Source organism: Caretta caretta, chromosome 5, assembly GCF_965140235.1.
Source record: "Caretta caretta isolate rCarCar2 chromosome 5, rCarCar1.hap1, whole genome shotgun sequence".
NCBI classification, from domain to species: Eukaryota; Metazoa; Chordata; order Testudines; family Cheloniidae; genus Caretta; species Caretta caretta.
The window spans coordinates 17033329-17048293 of record NC_134210.1 but is presented as its reverse complement, the minus strand read 5'-3'; the positions used below and the strand labels follow the sequence as shown (position 1 = coordinate 17048293).

Sequence of the window (14965 nt, the reverse complement as noted above, 5' to 3'; positions counted from 1 at the left end):
CAGTCTTTTAGAGTACGTGACTGATATACAACCTGCAAGTTCTCAGATCCTAGACATCAATCTAAGCACATTCCAGCAATGACAAATCACCAAAAAATAAGCACTAAAAGGGCGAAATTTTCTTGTCATGGAGTCTTGCAAGTGAAATGTTCTTTAAGGGAACCAATTCTGCACTAGCCTCTACGGGGTTGGACCTGACATCTTTTATAGCAATTCACTGCCTACAGATATAGCAGCTGGGAGATGGGTTGCATTTATTAATTATTATTATTATATATTATAGTAGAGCCTAATGGACCCAATCAACATGGGAACACAGTATGAGACAGTCTTTGCCCCAAAGAGCTTACCGTCTAAATGGACAGGACCAACAAAGGATGGGAAGTGAAACTGGGGCACAAAGCCTTGAAGTCACTTGTCTATGGGCCACACAGAAGGTCCGAGGCAAAACTGGGACTAGAACAAAAGGTTTTCTCCAGCCTAGTCTAGGGGGCCTATCCACTGGACCACAGACCCTCTTCATGTCAGATGGTGCTGTGCCTACCACTTGCATCCTGGTCCTTGTAGCAATTCAGACTAACCAGGAATGTCCAGGGAATGTTGCTGCTTCATTCAGTATTTTCACAGGGAGTGACCCTTAGAAATGGGCAGAGCGCTAAAAGAACGGAGGCTGTGAATGTTGTTGTTGATGAATCAACACTACTCAGCTTCAGATTAGACATAGCTACCATGAAACTGTCATAAATATAAAGGGAAGGGTAAACCCCTTTGAAATCCCTCCTGGCCAGGGGAAAGCTCCTCTCACCTGTTAAGGGTTAAGAAGCTAAAGGTAACCTCGCTGGCACCTGACCAAAATGACCAATGAGGAGACAAGATACTTTCAAAAGCTGGGAGGAGGGAGAGAAACAAAGGGTCTGTGTGTCTGTCTATATTCTGTCTTTGCCGGGGATAGACCAGGAATGGAGTCTTAGAACTTTTAGTAAGTAATCTAGCTAGGTACGTGTTAGATTATGATTTCTTTAAATGGCTGAGAAAGAACTGTGCTGAATAGAATAACTATTTCTGTCTGTGTATCTTTTTTGTAACTTAAGGTTTTGCCTAGAGGGGTTCTCTATGTTTTGAATCTAATTACCCTGTAAGGTATCTACCATCCTGATTTTACAGGGGGGATTTCTTTATTTCTATTTACTTCTATTTTTATTAAAAGTCTTCTTGTAAGAAAACTGAATGCTTTTTCATTGTTCTCAGATCCAAGGGTTCTATGCAAATTGGTGAGGCTTTTTATCCAACATTTCCCAGGAAAGGGGGGGTGCAAGTGTTGGGAGGATTGTTCATTGTTCTTAAGATCCAAGGGTCTGGGTCTGTAGTCACCTAGGCAAATTGGTGAGGCTTTTTACCAAACCTTGTCCAGGAAGTGGGGTGCAAGGTTTTGGGAAGTATTTTGGGGGGAAAGACGTGTCCAAACAGCTCTTCCCCAGTAACCAGTATTAGTTTGGTGGTGGTAGCGGCCAGTCCAAGGACAAAGGGTGGAATATTTTGTACCTTGGGGAAGTTTTGACCTAAGCTGGTAAAGATAAGATCCAAGGGTTCTATGCAAATTGGTGAGGCTTTTTATCCAACATTTCCCAGGAAAGGGGGGGTGCAAGTGTTGGGAGGATTGTTCATTGTTCTTAAGATCCAAGGGTCTGGGTCTGTAGTCACCTAGGCAAATTGGTGAGGCTTTTTACCAAACCTTGTCCAGGAAGTGGGGTGCAAGGTTTTGGGAAGTATTTTGGGGGGAAAGACGTGTCCAAACAGCTCTTCCCCAGTAACCAGTATTAGTTTGGTGGTGGTAGCGGCCAGTCCAAGGACAAAGGGTGGAATATTTTGTACCTTGGGGAAGTTTTGACCTAAGCTGGTAAAGATAAGCTTAGGAGGTTTTTCATGCAGGTCCCCACATCTGTACCCTAGAGTTCAGAGTGGGGGAGGAACCTTGACAGAAACACATCCACCAGTGCTACCCATCTGCCTGTAGAAGGTATGGAGGTGAGGTAAGGTCCAGATGGGAATTCCCCCGGCATATGGAAAACATTATACAGCGTAAGTAGCAGAGTCATATTGCTATGACCAGCTTTAAGTTTACGATCCTCTCCTCTGACTGGCAAATACAGCCCTCCCCCGTCACCTGACTGTACAAATAACTAACATATTCCAGAATGCGTCTGTATTGGAAGCTCATAACACAACAGTTAATCTATAGCACACAGGCCTCTGTTCCTATGCCTGACCCTGTCATAGATTCATAGATTATAAAGCCAAAAGGGACTACTGTGATGATCTAGTCTGCCCTCCTGTATAACACAGGCCATAGGATTTCCCTGAATTAATTCCTGTTTGCAAAAGAGCATCTCTTTTAGAAAAACAGCCAATCTTGATTTTAAAACGGCCAGTGATGGAGAATCCCCTTGCTATATTGCTGCTGTAAACCCCAAATTGCTGGTAATACCTCTGGCTCCTTTCTTTTTAACCTTCACATGTTCAATACAGATTTTGCCCTTCCATGGGAATCCTAACTCTTTGAATTTTATGTGCTTTGTTTTCCTGTTGCAGAGCAGGGTGTTTTTATTCAACACCACAATCTCTTGACACCAGGCAGGAATCAGAAGGTGTTAACGTGATGTCATTTTCCAAAGGTGTATCCCAGGAGGAAGCATTTACTCCTGGCATCTCTCTTTCCGCCAGCACTGGTTGTTATTAATCCAACGGACAACTGCTTGGGAATAACGGTAATTCTGCTCCAAAAGTGGTTAGACAACCATCATTATCTTGTACTCTGACAGGAAGATGATACTCTTTAAGTCAGTTACTTTACATATTCACGCAGCACAGTGTTATTTGGAATACATGTCTTTAGAAGTTACCCTTCCTTAGGAAAGGCATTTGCTTTGTACACGTCTGGCCAAGACACCTATTTCTAAAGGTAGGAGCCTCTTGTTGGGCTGGGAGGTGGTAGTGTGCAATGATTGAACCAAGGGATTTGTAGTCTGCATTCTTGGCTTCTATTCCTTCTTCTGCCAATAATGTGCTATCTGAGGAAGGGTCTTTACGGCAGCATACAGACTGGCCAGTTGGGGAAGGAAAAAGAAGAGTCCCAGCTACAGGTCACTGCACATCCCTTATTTCTGGGCTTGCTTTATTTCCAAAACCAAGACTCAAAACCAGAACAAATCAACTCCAACCACTGGGTAAATAACCACCCAAGGTCTTTCCAGGTACAGCCAGCAGGAAAGGAGAAGGCACAGCCTTCCTCTGCAATAGCCACCTTACATCATTTCCCCTTTTTCTTTTATAACCCCACCCAGATCAGCTCTGTGATAGGCTGGAATGGAGTAATTCCATGCAGGCTGGAGCGCATTTACACCTTGCCACAGGGATGAAATCAGCAGCTGCAAAGAAAGAGACCAGTTACAGACCAACAAACAACATCCTACTTTATTGACCTACTGCACAATTAACTAGTCATTGTACCAGAAACTAGTTGGGGTTATTTTCTTGTCAGCATCAGCAGACATGTGATATTTTGCTCTCAGTTTGATCACTGAAATCTGTGATCATATGGAGAAGAACTGCATGTCTTGGCAGGTCAGATAATGGAAGGATAAATACGGAAGGAAACAGCAGGACCTAGCAGCAGGACAGCTAGAGCGAGGAGCATGTGCTGTAGGGTTTGCAATATCCCAGCAGCACAGATAACGAAGTTTTGCAGCATGGTAGCATCTATTCCTAATGGAGAATGTTCATTAAACTTCAACCAGGCTTCACTAATGCTGCAAAGCTACAGACTGAGGCCATGAGGCATTAAGCATCCCTAGCTCCCATTGAAATCAGTTAGTATCAGACCTTTAATTCAGCAAGTTCTTAACTCTCTTGTATTTCCATTACTCTGGGGGAAGCCTTAACTCTTCGCACAAAGTAAGACTGGCGGTAGGAAAGGAGGAATTTGATTGGTCACTGGAAGCTCTAAGCCCTGCAGCAATTGGACAATATTACCAGGGCTTGGAACCTTGAGAACCTTAATGTCATAACTTTCACAAGTGTGTTTCAATGCCATCCTCATTGCCAACGTAGAATCTCTCAAAGCTGGTTGGACTCAAGCAGTAACTCTTGGTTACCCAGTGGGACATATAGAAGGGATTCTGGTCCCCTACCCTCCAGCTCAGGCATGGCTTTCTCAAGGTGTCTGTCCCCATCTCAAGTTGCATGTATAGGAGGAAACCATTTCCCTCCTTGGGGACAATTTCTTGATCTATCCACAGAGCCAAATTCCTCTCTTTGCCTCCAGCTCCTTGTGGGTCAGGAACTGGGATCCCCTATGGCAATACACCAGTTTCAACAATAAGGAGGAGGTCGTGGACTTGCCTTTCTGGCTACCGAGTCTGGCCGCCATGTGATTGCACCTGAGCCAGTATGTTAACCTGCTGGGGCACATTGCAGCCCCATGCACCATGATCCCTGACAGTTTGCCCACATGTGCCCTGTTCCCTAACACATAAGACACCTCAAATCTCTATGGTCACTCTTTGGTGGGTCAGTATAGAGCCACCACTCCCTCCAGAGTGCGACTACCCACTTCCAGAGGGTGGGGTGCACTCATCTGTGTCCCGACCCCCTGCCCGCCCGCTCTCTGAGAACACCTTCCTAAGGTGCCTGCCCTTGTGCCTTCACCTCTCGTGGAGCGGAATTGCCCACTTCTCCTGCTCTCAGACCTGTCCCTGGGCTACAGTAACCTGTGGACCAGCCATGCTTACCTTGCAATCCAACTAGGTTCAGCACCCATGGTTCTTCCCTTCAGGAGTCTGAGACCAGTGGGGAACACAGTGCCCAGACAGCCTTCTTAAACCAAAACAGTGTTTAGTCTTGACAGTAGAAATAAAGCATAACATAAAAGAAAAAGGATTTTAAAACAACAGACAAAGTCTATATACAAGTCTACCTTATCTTAAGATGTACCACTTCATGATCATGGCTTATGCAGGCCGAGCTTCATGTGACATCCCCAGTCTGTGTGTGTCAGTCTGAATAGCTTCTCCACCACAACTGCCCCTGACTTCTGGACAGTGTGTGTCTTTAACTGTCTATAGTTTCTTTGATCTGTTGGTTCCCAGCATTGGCAAAGCAAGCTTTGTAACACGCTGGAGCCAAGATATAGGATCTTTACTGTTAATAGCTCAGACATGGTCTCTTAACCACCTTGAAGTGTTACCAGGAAGGTAGCTTATCTCAAGATATTGTTTCACTTGTTGCTGTTTTGCCCAACAACTTGTGGGGAGGGACAGCTCAGTGGTTTGAGCATTGGCCTGCTAAACCCAGGGTTGTGAGTTCAATCCTTGAGGGATCTGGGGCAAAAATTGGGGATTGGTCCTGCTTTGAGCAGGGGGTTGGACTAGATGACCTCCAGAGGTCCCTTCCAACCCTGAGATTCTATGATTATTATTAAACTAAACCAACATATTCATACAGTAAACAGCCCCATAAGCAGGTCAACCTATAGTACCCCTAACTTATTCCAGAGCAGCCACCTGTCTAGCACACCATCCTTGTTGCCAATGTAGTGATAGAGAAGAGAGAGGACTCCATTGTAATGTACAGAAAAGGGATTCTTTACTGAGGCTGATGGACACAGACGGGACCCTGTAGTTCTCTCTGGCTCAATCGCTGCCAATCTAACTAAACCCAGCCTGTGCTGCTGCTGTGACCACTGGCCTGGCCTGGATTCAGAAGTCTTGCAAGGGATAGCTGACAACAGCTGGGTGGGAAGCTATTTTCCCATCCTGGGAAAAGTTTTGAGATTTAATTTTTTTTTCCTGCATCAGGACAGAAACAGAAAGATTTTCCATGAAAAACCAGAAAGATCTAAGAACAGCGTGATGATTAGAGAACTCACCTGGGACGTGGGACACATGGGTGTGAGCCCGTGCTCTAAATCAGGCAGAAGCAAAGATGTGAACTCTTCTAAGCCCCCAGCTTGTCTCTCTCACTCTAGTTTTGACCAAAAATTCCATCCTGTCGCGAGATCCTCCCACAATGAAAGGTTCAACAGCACCCACGAAAATATTCAGTTTCAGCAAATTAGTATTTTAAAAAAAAAGGGGGAGGGGGTTCCAATGAAAAATTCCCAGTCAGCTCTAATGCAGATGATGCTGCAAGAGCCAGAGGAAATCTAGCAAGCGGTCACCACAGATGAATATGACACAGCTCCTTCTCTCCTACAGCTTCCCATAGAAAACTCAGCGAGAGGGGCTGCCAGAAAACAGCAGGGCCTTGAAAGATGGGTGATCAGTAGCAGATAAAACATGATATCATCAGTGGAGAGCAGCATATAGGATTACTACCCAGTGGGATGGCTTAACTGCCAAGACACTGCCATGCTGATCAAAGTATGTTTGTAGCAAAAATACAGCACGTGCTGTTTAATAACTGAGGGTGGAATTGACTTCAGCCCCTTAAAAAGATTACTTCATGGGATGCTGTCGCTGCCTGTGAATTTATTGCTGCACAGAGGAGGCTACAGTATATAACTCAGTAATTGCTTTAGAGAAAGTTCCACTTTTGGACCTGGGTCACTCCTCCCATGCAAACCCAGGGTCTGCCAGAGTGGGAAAGGGAAACTGTAAAGTAACCATTATTGAGCTTTCCAGATTATTCCATTGGAGGGGGGGGTAGCTTTGTTCCCCCACCCTGATGAAACAAACAGGCATCAGAGCTCAGATCTCTCGGATCAGCTGAAGGACACAGCATTCTGCACGTCAGACACTGCTCACCCTGCATGGACCCTGGGGCTCCCCTTCCTGCACATTCACACTGCTCCCAAGCAGGCCTGGTGCCACCGGCGGGACATTTGCCCCACCAAACAATCTTTAAGGGTACCCAAATTCTGGTCAGAAAGACCAAAATTATAAATCACAGCAAAATACTGACAAAATAGCCAAATTTTACTTTTTTAAACTCTTAAACTCCAAGATTGTCCAGATTTCAGAGTAGCAGCCGTGTTAGTCTGTATCCGCAAAAAGAAAAGGAGGACTTGTGGCACCTTAAGAGACTCACCAATTTATTTGAGCATAAGCTTTCATCAGCTGATGAAGTGAACTGTAGCTCACGAAAGCTTATGATCAAATAAATTTGTTAGACTCTAAGGTGCCACAAGTACTCCTTTTTTTGAAGATTGTCCAGGGTTCTGACTAGCTCCCAAATGCCTGGAAGGTTGTTTGTTTTTTAAAATAGCAACATCCAGGGACCACAAAATACCCACTTGCCCCACAATAATGGTACCCTACCACCAGCCCTGCTCCCAAAGACTATCCATCTGCCACCATTTTGGGACCTTCCATCCTATAAGGTCAGGGAAGATTCAAACCAAAGAAGGTTTTCCCAGAAAAGTTAATACAGGTTCAGGTTCTTGCCATTGGGCTCACCTCTGGGAAGGAAGGTCTGTGTGGTATATTCCTCCTACCAGCTCTTCAGTCCTGCCACCAGACCACCCCCTTCCTGTATACAGATCTAACACATCACAGCGAGCTCTCCAGGGATAGGGGATGGTGCTACAGAGGCAGTTGTGAACCACATTTTCTGCCAGTAAAAAAAAACCCAAGGAGTACTGTACTTGTACTCCTTGTTTGGCTTTTTTTGTTTTGTTTTTTTGCTGACACAGACTAACACGACTACCACTCTGAAACCCTTCTGCCATTGTATGGCGAGAACCATGTATAGATTCTAAGGGGAAGATTTGGCTTTGAAACCCCTCCCACGCTGCATCCTCCCTTGATTTCTGCTTCGAAGGCCTTTTCTGTACAGGGACATTTTCTTGGTCTAAGCTAAGCTGTGAATTTAAACAGATATAGTCACACTAGTTTAACCACTGTGTGGACATTGTGGTAGAAGAGTGTCCCTACACGGGGTTAAACGGGTATAAATATATCTGTATAACCGGTAAAGCTTCCCAGGTAAGCAGGGCCTAAAATATCCCAGTCCAACTCCTGAACTCTTTCCTCGTCCCCAAACCTGCCTTCCTTGTAACAATGTGTTCGTGCCTCATGCCCCGGGCAGTGTTTTCCATCTGGTGGAGTAAGGCGCTTCCTCAATGGGAGTAAAGGTGACAGGCTGTGGCTGGCCTCCCATTTAAACTGTCCTGACTTAGGCAATACCCCCAATGACATAAATAAGAGGTTGCTCTGAGTAAGGACTTCTGGGTGTGGCCCCTGCTGGCCATGGCATAGTACTTGCCCTTTGTCCTCCTAAGTAATATTCAATGGACGTACAGTTCTATTCTATTACTATGAGTGGCTAACTCTACTGCTGGAACAAAAAGGGCATTTGACCTTCCACCTTTCAGCCTTGATCACACACAGACCATGCCGATTTGAACTAGGTGGTTGGACTAGATGACCTCCTGAGGTCCCTTCCAACCCTGTTATTCCATGATTCTTCTCCTGGTTTCATTCAACTTTAATCTAGTTATAAGAGGACAGATAGTTTGGGTACGTACAGCACAGTACAACAGAAATCAGTGCAATGAGGATAGGTTCCATTCATACAGCCAGTCTCCTACCTCACTAACCTATAGACACTACAGTACAGGATTTCTCATGAAATCTTTTTAATGCTAGATTTGTGCAATTCACCTTTGTGCTGTTATCTGAGTCTCCCCATATGCAATGTACAGTATTTGCATTATAATGTACTATGCAAGGTGCTAAGGAGTGGGAGGCTTTATACGTTATTCAGTCCTTGACCTCAATGAAAGAAGATAATTGCATCTCAAAGGTTTGCTCCTGGTTACGTAAGAAGGAATAAGTATAATCCAGATAGAGGTGGTACATTAAAAATAATGGTTTTTAAACAGGTTGCTCATGTTCAGTGAGCTCCATTCTAATCTTTGCTGCTTTCTCCCTTATAAGGTACAGCGTCTGGCATCACTCCCCCCTTTTGGCACATTCTGAAGTTAGACAATAACATTTCTTTCCCTCTCAGTTTTACCCTCCATAGAGCAGGCAGTGTTTTCTCTACCATATGTTTCTAATAGAGATTGAAATTACCATGGCCTTTTGAAAGAGGGATCCAAACTGAAATACAAGATCTGAACACCCACCTCCCCCAACACCCCGAAGGTATTTAAAATTCAAATCCTGATCCACAGCCACATTTAGTGCCTTGAACCCTTTTTCATCTGTTTCCTTTTGTGCCAGCAGCATTCATCATACAGGCATAGTTAATCATGCCTTAACATGGGGGAGTGAGGAGGGGGGCTTTCAAAGCTACGTTTCTATGATACCACCCTTTTAGCTCAGCTCTGTGTAAAATATTACTTGACAAACCCCCACCGCAGAACCAACAGGAGTGCGAGATGGGGTGAAATCCTAGCTCCATTTAAATCAATGGCAAAACTCCCACTGACGTCAGGATTTCACCCATTGTGCGCAGACAGGCCCTGTATAAACAGCAGCCTTTGCATTTTTTGCAATATTTTTTAATTTCTCAATGACAGAAGGATGGAGTTTTGATAAAGGTCTACAAAGCCGGAGGCCATGAGGATTGGGCCAAAAGAAATCTGATGAGGTTCAACAAGGACGAGTGCAGGGTCCTGCACTTAGGATGGAAGAATCCCATGCAATGCTAAAGTCTAGGGACTGAGTGGTTAGGCAGCAATTCTGCAGAAAAGGACTTAGGGGTTACAGTGGACGAGAAGCTGGATATGAGTCAACAGTGTGCCCTTGTTGCCAAGAAGGCTAATGACATTTTGGGCTGTATAAGCAGGAGCATTGCCAGCAGATCGAGGGACGTGATCATTCTCCTCTATCCGGCATTGGTGAGGCCTCATCTGGAGTACTGTGTCCAGTTTTGGGCCCCACACTACAAGAAGGATGTGGAAAGAGTCCAGTGGAGGCAACAAAAATGATTAGGGGGCTGGAGCACATGATTTATGGTGAAAGGCTGAGGGAACTGGGATTGTTTAGTCTGCAGAAGAGAAGAATGAGGGGGGATTTGATAGCTGCTTTCAGCTACCTGAAAGGGGGTTCCAAAGAGGATGGATCTAGACCAGAAGTGGGCAAACTACGGCTCACAGGACCCTCCTGTCTGGCCCCTAAGCTCCTGACTGGGGAGGCTAGCCCCCAGACCCTCCCACGCTATCCCCCTTCCCCTGAAGCCTCACCTCACCACCGGTGCCACGCTCTGGGCGGTGGGGCTGTGAGCTCCTGGGGCAGCACAGCTGTAGAGCCCGGCCTGACCCGGTGCTCTGGGCTGCGTGGTGATGGCTGCAGCAGTGTGGCCTGGCTCCAGGCAGCGTGGTCAGGGGGCAGGGAGCAGGGGAGGTCGGGTAGAGGGCAGGGGAATTCGGGGTGGTGGGGGTGTGAATAGGGGTCGGGACGGGAACAGAGGGTTCAATGGGGGCAGGGGTCCCGGGGGGGGGCAGTCAGGAAGGAAGCGGGGGTTGGATGGGGCGGCAGGGGGCAGTCAGGGGACAGGGAGAAGGGGTGGTTGGATGGGGCAGGGGTCCCCAGGGGGGCATCAGGAAGGAGATGGGGGGTTGGATGGGACAGAGGTCCTGGGGGGGGGGGCCGATAGGGGGTGGGGGCCAGGCCACGACCCTCTCCCCTAACTGGCCCTCCATACAATTTCCGAAACCCGATGCAGCCCTCAGGCCAAAAAGTTTGCCCACCCCTGATCTAGACTGTTCTCAGTGGTACCAGTTGACAGAACAAGGAGCAATGGTCTCAAGTTGCAGTGAGGGAGGTTTAGGTTGGATATTAGGAAAAACTTTTTCACTGGGAGGGTGGTGAAGCACCGGAATAGGCAGAGGTGAAAGTAAGCCTGTACGCCCCAGTACGGCATACCAGCAAGAGCAAGTGCGCCGTACCGGGGTGGATCGGCTTCCCCAGGTGCAATTTAAAGGGCCTGCGGCTCCCAGCCACAGCTGGAGCCCCTTGCCCTTTAAATTGCTGCCAGAGCCCTGGGGTAGCGGTGGCGGGGCTCGGGCGGTGATTTAAAGGGCTCGGGGCTGTAGCGGCAGCCGAGCCCTGGGCCCTTTAAATCGTCCCCGGAGCCCCGCCGCCGCTTCCCCAGGGCTCCGGCAGGCTCCGGGGATGATTTAAAGGGCCGCAGGCGGTAGTGGCGGCCGGAGCCTCGTCCCCGGAGCCCTGCTGCTGGAGCCCTGGAGAAGCGGCGGTGGGGCTCTGGGGACAATTTAAAGGGCCCAGGGTTCCAGCCGCCGCTACCGCCCTGGGCCATTTAAACCACTGCCAGAGCCCCCGGCTGCTGCTGTTACCCCTGGCTCTGACCCCCCCAGCCCGCCCCTTCCACCGAGGCCCCGCCCCTTCCGGGGGCCAGAACCGGCCCCAGTCCAGCCTCGTACCTGTAAATCCCTAGACTTACTTTCACCCCTGGGAATAAGTTACCTAGGGAAGTGGTGGAATCTCCTTCCTTAGAGGGTTTTAAGGTCAGGCTTGACAAAGCCCTGGCTGGGATGATTTAGTTGGGTTTGGTCCTGTTTTGAGCAGGGGGTTGGACTAGATGACCTCCTGAGGTCCCTTCCAACCCTGATATTCTATGATTCTATGATTCACGCTCTGCTACCTTAGACAGGCTGATTCTGCTACCCTTGGGTTCAGTGACAGCAGACTTCATGAGTAGCCCCATTAATTTCAATGGTATGACTCACAGAGTGAAGTGTCACTCAATGGGTTCAATCAGAAGTCATAACCCATCCCAGGCCTGCTCATGGGTCAGTACAGCTATACAATGCCCCTTATTTGCATTACTTACTTCCTGAATTGCAAGGTGCCAATCCAGCCCAATGGGAATGAAAATGGCAGAACCTATCCTGGGCGGGAGAGACATAAGAAGCCATTACTGTATAAGCTGAACAGACTAGACAGGACACATTGTCTTCATGTGGGGGGAGGCAGTGTGGACAAGTGAAGGGAGATTAGACAACGACTCAGAAAATATGTCCCTGGCTCTGCCACTGGTTTGCTGGTTGACTATGGTCAAGTTCCATCTCTGAGTCTCCATTTCCCCACCTGTAAAATGCGGATAATGATACTGATCTCCTTCGTAAAGCACTGTGCAATCTAGAGATAAAATCTACTCTGTAAGAGCAACCATGTCATTACTACTGGCTTCATTCTATGGCAAATCACAATCCTCCACAGTACAAGAAATAATCTCCCTAGTGACAGTTCTTTGATGCATTAAATCCTAGCTCTGCCTTAAACTTTAGGCTTTTTCAAGCCCTAGGCTGCATATTGTTTCCTCATTGTCTTACCCAAGCAGAGGTTTGCATCATGCAATGTCAGGAGGGATTTGCTTTTATTATTCATTGCTGAAGGCAAGGGAGGTTAGATAAAACCCCATGGAAATCATCACCTGCATTCCCCCCTCCCGCACAGAACATATTTCACATTCCTCATTCTATGCATCTCTCTCTTTCATCTGGATTAGTCAGGCAGTTACGATCAGCTCCTGCTGAGCAGTAAAAGTGTACAGCAAGGGCACAAAGTGCCATTTAACAAGGTACCATGGGCATAGTTCTCAGTAACAGGATATTCCCTTTGCATAAGCATTGCACTGCAATTTCCTATGTTAAGACAAGTTGATCATTTATCCTGCTCTCAACAGTGAGCTGTTTGAACTGGTCCAGTCCAGTACAAAAAAAACCCCAACCCCCCACCCCCCACCCCCCCCACACACAAAACCCCCTTCAGTAGCAAACATGAAGGGACTGTGAAAATACTGCAGCAACACAGCTTCCAATCTAATCCTGGTTTAACTATATGAAGGTATTTCTCCCTAAACTCCATGCAAAATACTTTTCTAGTAAGCATTAGCTATTGTAAATCTGTGGCCACCTAGGACTTCATACTTGTTAATGTGCTGAATACCACAGTACAGCTGAACTTCACAGTGACAAACAGATCTTTGAGCCTTTTGCTCCAACTGAGCTAAAGAAGAATCTCCATTAGCTATAAGTTGTATAAGGCCTATGACACACAGCTGAGCCATCCTAAGTCCTTCCAGTAGAGAGCAGCGGTGCACATACACACACTAATCATACCATTACAGAATGAGTGGTGCACATGGATCACGCTGCACAAAGTCAAAAGATAGGAGCATGCCGGCTGGACCACACACTTGGTGGTGTTGTGTTTTATATAGCTGCAGCTTCTCCTGTTTAGGGAGTTATGTAAGAATCTTAAACTGTTATATGCCATTAATCGGGCATTTAAAATGCAAGTCATGCACTACAATCTACTCAGTTGGATTTGTGAGGTTTTCTGGAGTTTACATAGTGCTTTAAATAGAAGCCTTAAATGACAGATTTTCTGTTTCCTAATAGGCTGGAGTCTAAAGAGAACACAGTCTTATTATTTAGATGCCTCGTCTCAGAAACAAGCAAGAGGAACTAATTGGTGGGACTTGCAGGCTAACCAGAGCAGAACATACATACAACAAGAATCAAGATCTGACTGATTTTGTGATAAGGGGCAAACAGATTGGCAAATATGTATCTTTAGTTGAATATAAATATATAATGATGAATGAAGGATGGGATGTTTTTGACATAAGAAAAACTAAGGGAGAATAAAGAAAAGGAGGACTTGTGGCACCTTAGAGACTAACAAATTTATCTGAGCATAAGCTTTCATATAGACAATTCATATAGTGGGCTACAGCTCACTTCATCGGATGCATTCAGTGGAAAATACAGTGGGGAGATTTATATACATAGAGAACATGAAACAATGGGTGTTACCACACACACTGTAACAAGAGTGAGCTATTAACGAGAGCTGAGGGGGGGGGGGGGAACCTTTTGTAGTGATAATCAAGGGAGAATAGACCTAGTTTACCAACAGCACCAGAACATGCACTGTGCATTGGTCAGTGATTCAGAAAAGGGGCTGCATTGCAGAGTGGTGAGATACATCAGTTTATGATATATTCTACACATGTTCCACATACAAAAATCCCAGATGAGGTCAGCTAGAGCAGTGGCTCTCAACCTTCCCAGACTACTGTACCCCTTTCAGGAGTCTGATTTATCTTGGGTATCCCCAACTTTCACCTCACTTAAAAACCACTTGCTTACAAAAGCAGACATAAAAATACAAGTGTCACAGCACGCTATTACTGAAAAATTGCTTATTTTCTCATTTTTACCATATGATTATAAAATAAATCAATTGGAATATAAATATTTACTTACATTTCAGGGTATAATATAAACAAGTAATTGTCTACATGAAACTTTTAGTTTGTACGGACTTTGCTAGTGCTTTTTATGTAGCCTGTTGTAAACCTAGGAAAATACCTGGCTGAGCTGATGTACCCCCTGGAAGACCTCTGCGTGCCCCAAGGGGTATTTGTGCCCGTGGTTGAGAACCACTGAGCTAGAGCATTGCATAGTGACCAAGTGCAGTATGTTTTCTAGGGTTAAAAAAAGAACTGGATACGTTCATGGAGGATAGGTCCATCAATGGCTGTTAACCAGGATGGGCAGGGATGCAAAAACATGTTAGCCTCTGTTTGCCAGAAGCTGGGAATGAGCGACAGAGGATGGATCACTTGATGATTCCCTGCTCTGTTCATTCCCTCTGAAGAACCTGGCATCAGCCACTGTCAGAAGACAGGATACTGGGCTAGAGGGACCATTGGTCTGGCCCAGTGTGGCCGTTCGTAAGTTCTTATCACCATTTCGCCTCTAAAGACTAGCTTGAGTGCACTAGAGTAACGTGTTTGGTAGCTTCAGCTAAGTCCTAGTGGATGCTCATACACAGTCTTTTCCGGCAAGATGGCCCAGACCAGAAGCGCAGGGCTGTGACAGGCCACAGGGAGTAACACAGAGGAAACACAGGGCTGTGACAGGAGTAACACAGAGGAAACCGAGGGGAGCGCAGTTTGAGTCAGGCCTGCAGGATTTGACCTTGAAGAA

General features: G+C 46.4%; 1 protein-coding gene and 1 long non-coding RNA gene across 8 annotated transcripts in view; both read right to left on the bottom strand.

Annotated features, from left to right (window-relative positions):
* The window catches only part of MAPK4 (mitogen-activated protein kinase 4), a 161537-nt gene that overhangs the window by 58055 nt on the left and 88517 nt on the right, over window positions 1-14965 (bottom strand). The gene's annotated exons all lie outside the window — the stretch shown is intronic.
* On the bottom strand, window positions 3136-10457 carry LOC125636760 (uncharacterized). Of its 2 annotated transcripts, none has more exons than XR_007356719.2 (3): window positions 5924-10457; window positions 4788-4895; window positions 3136-3425 (listed from the first exon to the last, which is right to left on the bottom strand). It is a non-coding gene; the product is annotated as an uncharacterized LOC125636760 (long non-coding RNA). The 2 variants fall into 2 exon arrangements; XR_007356718.2 differs by having other exon boundaries at window positions 4788-4872.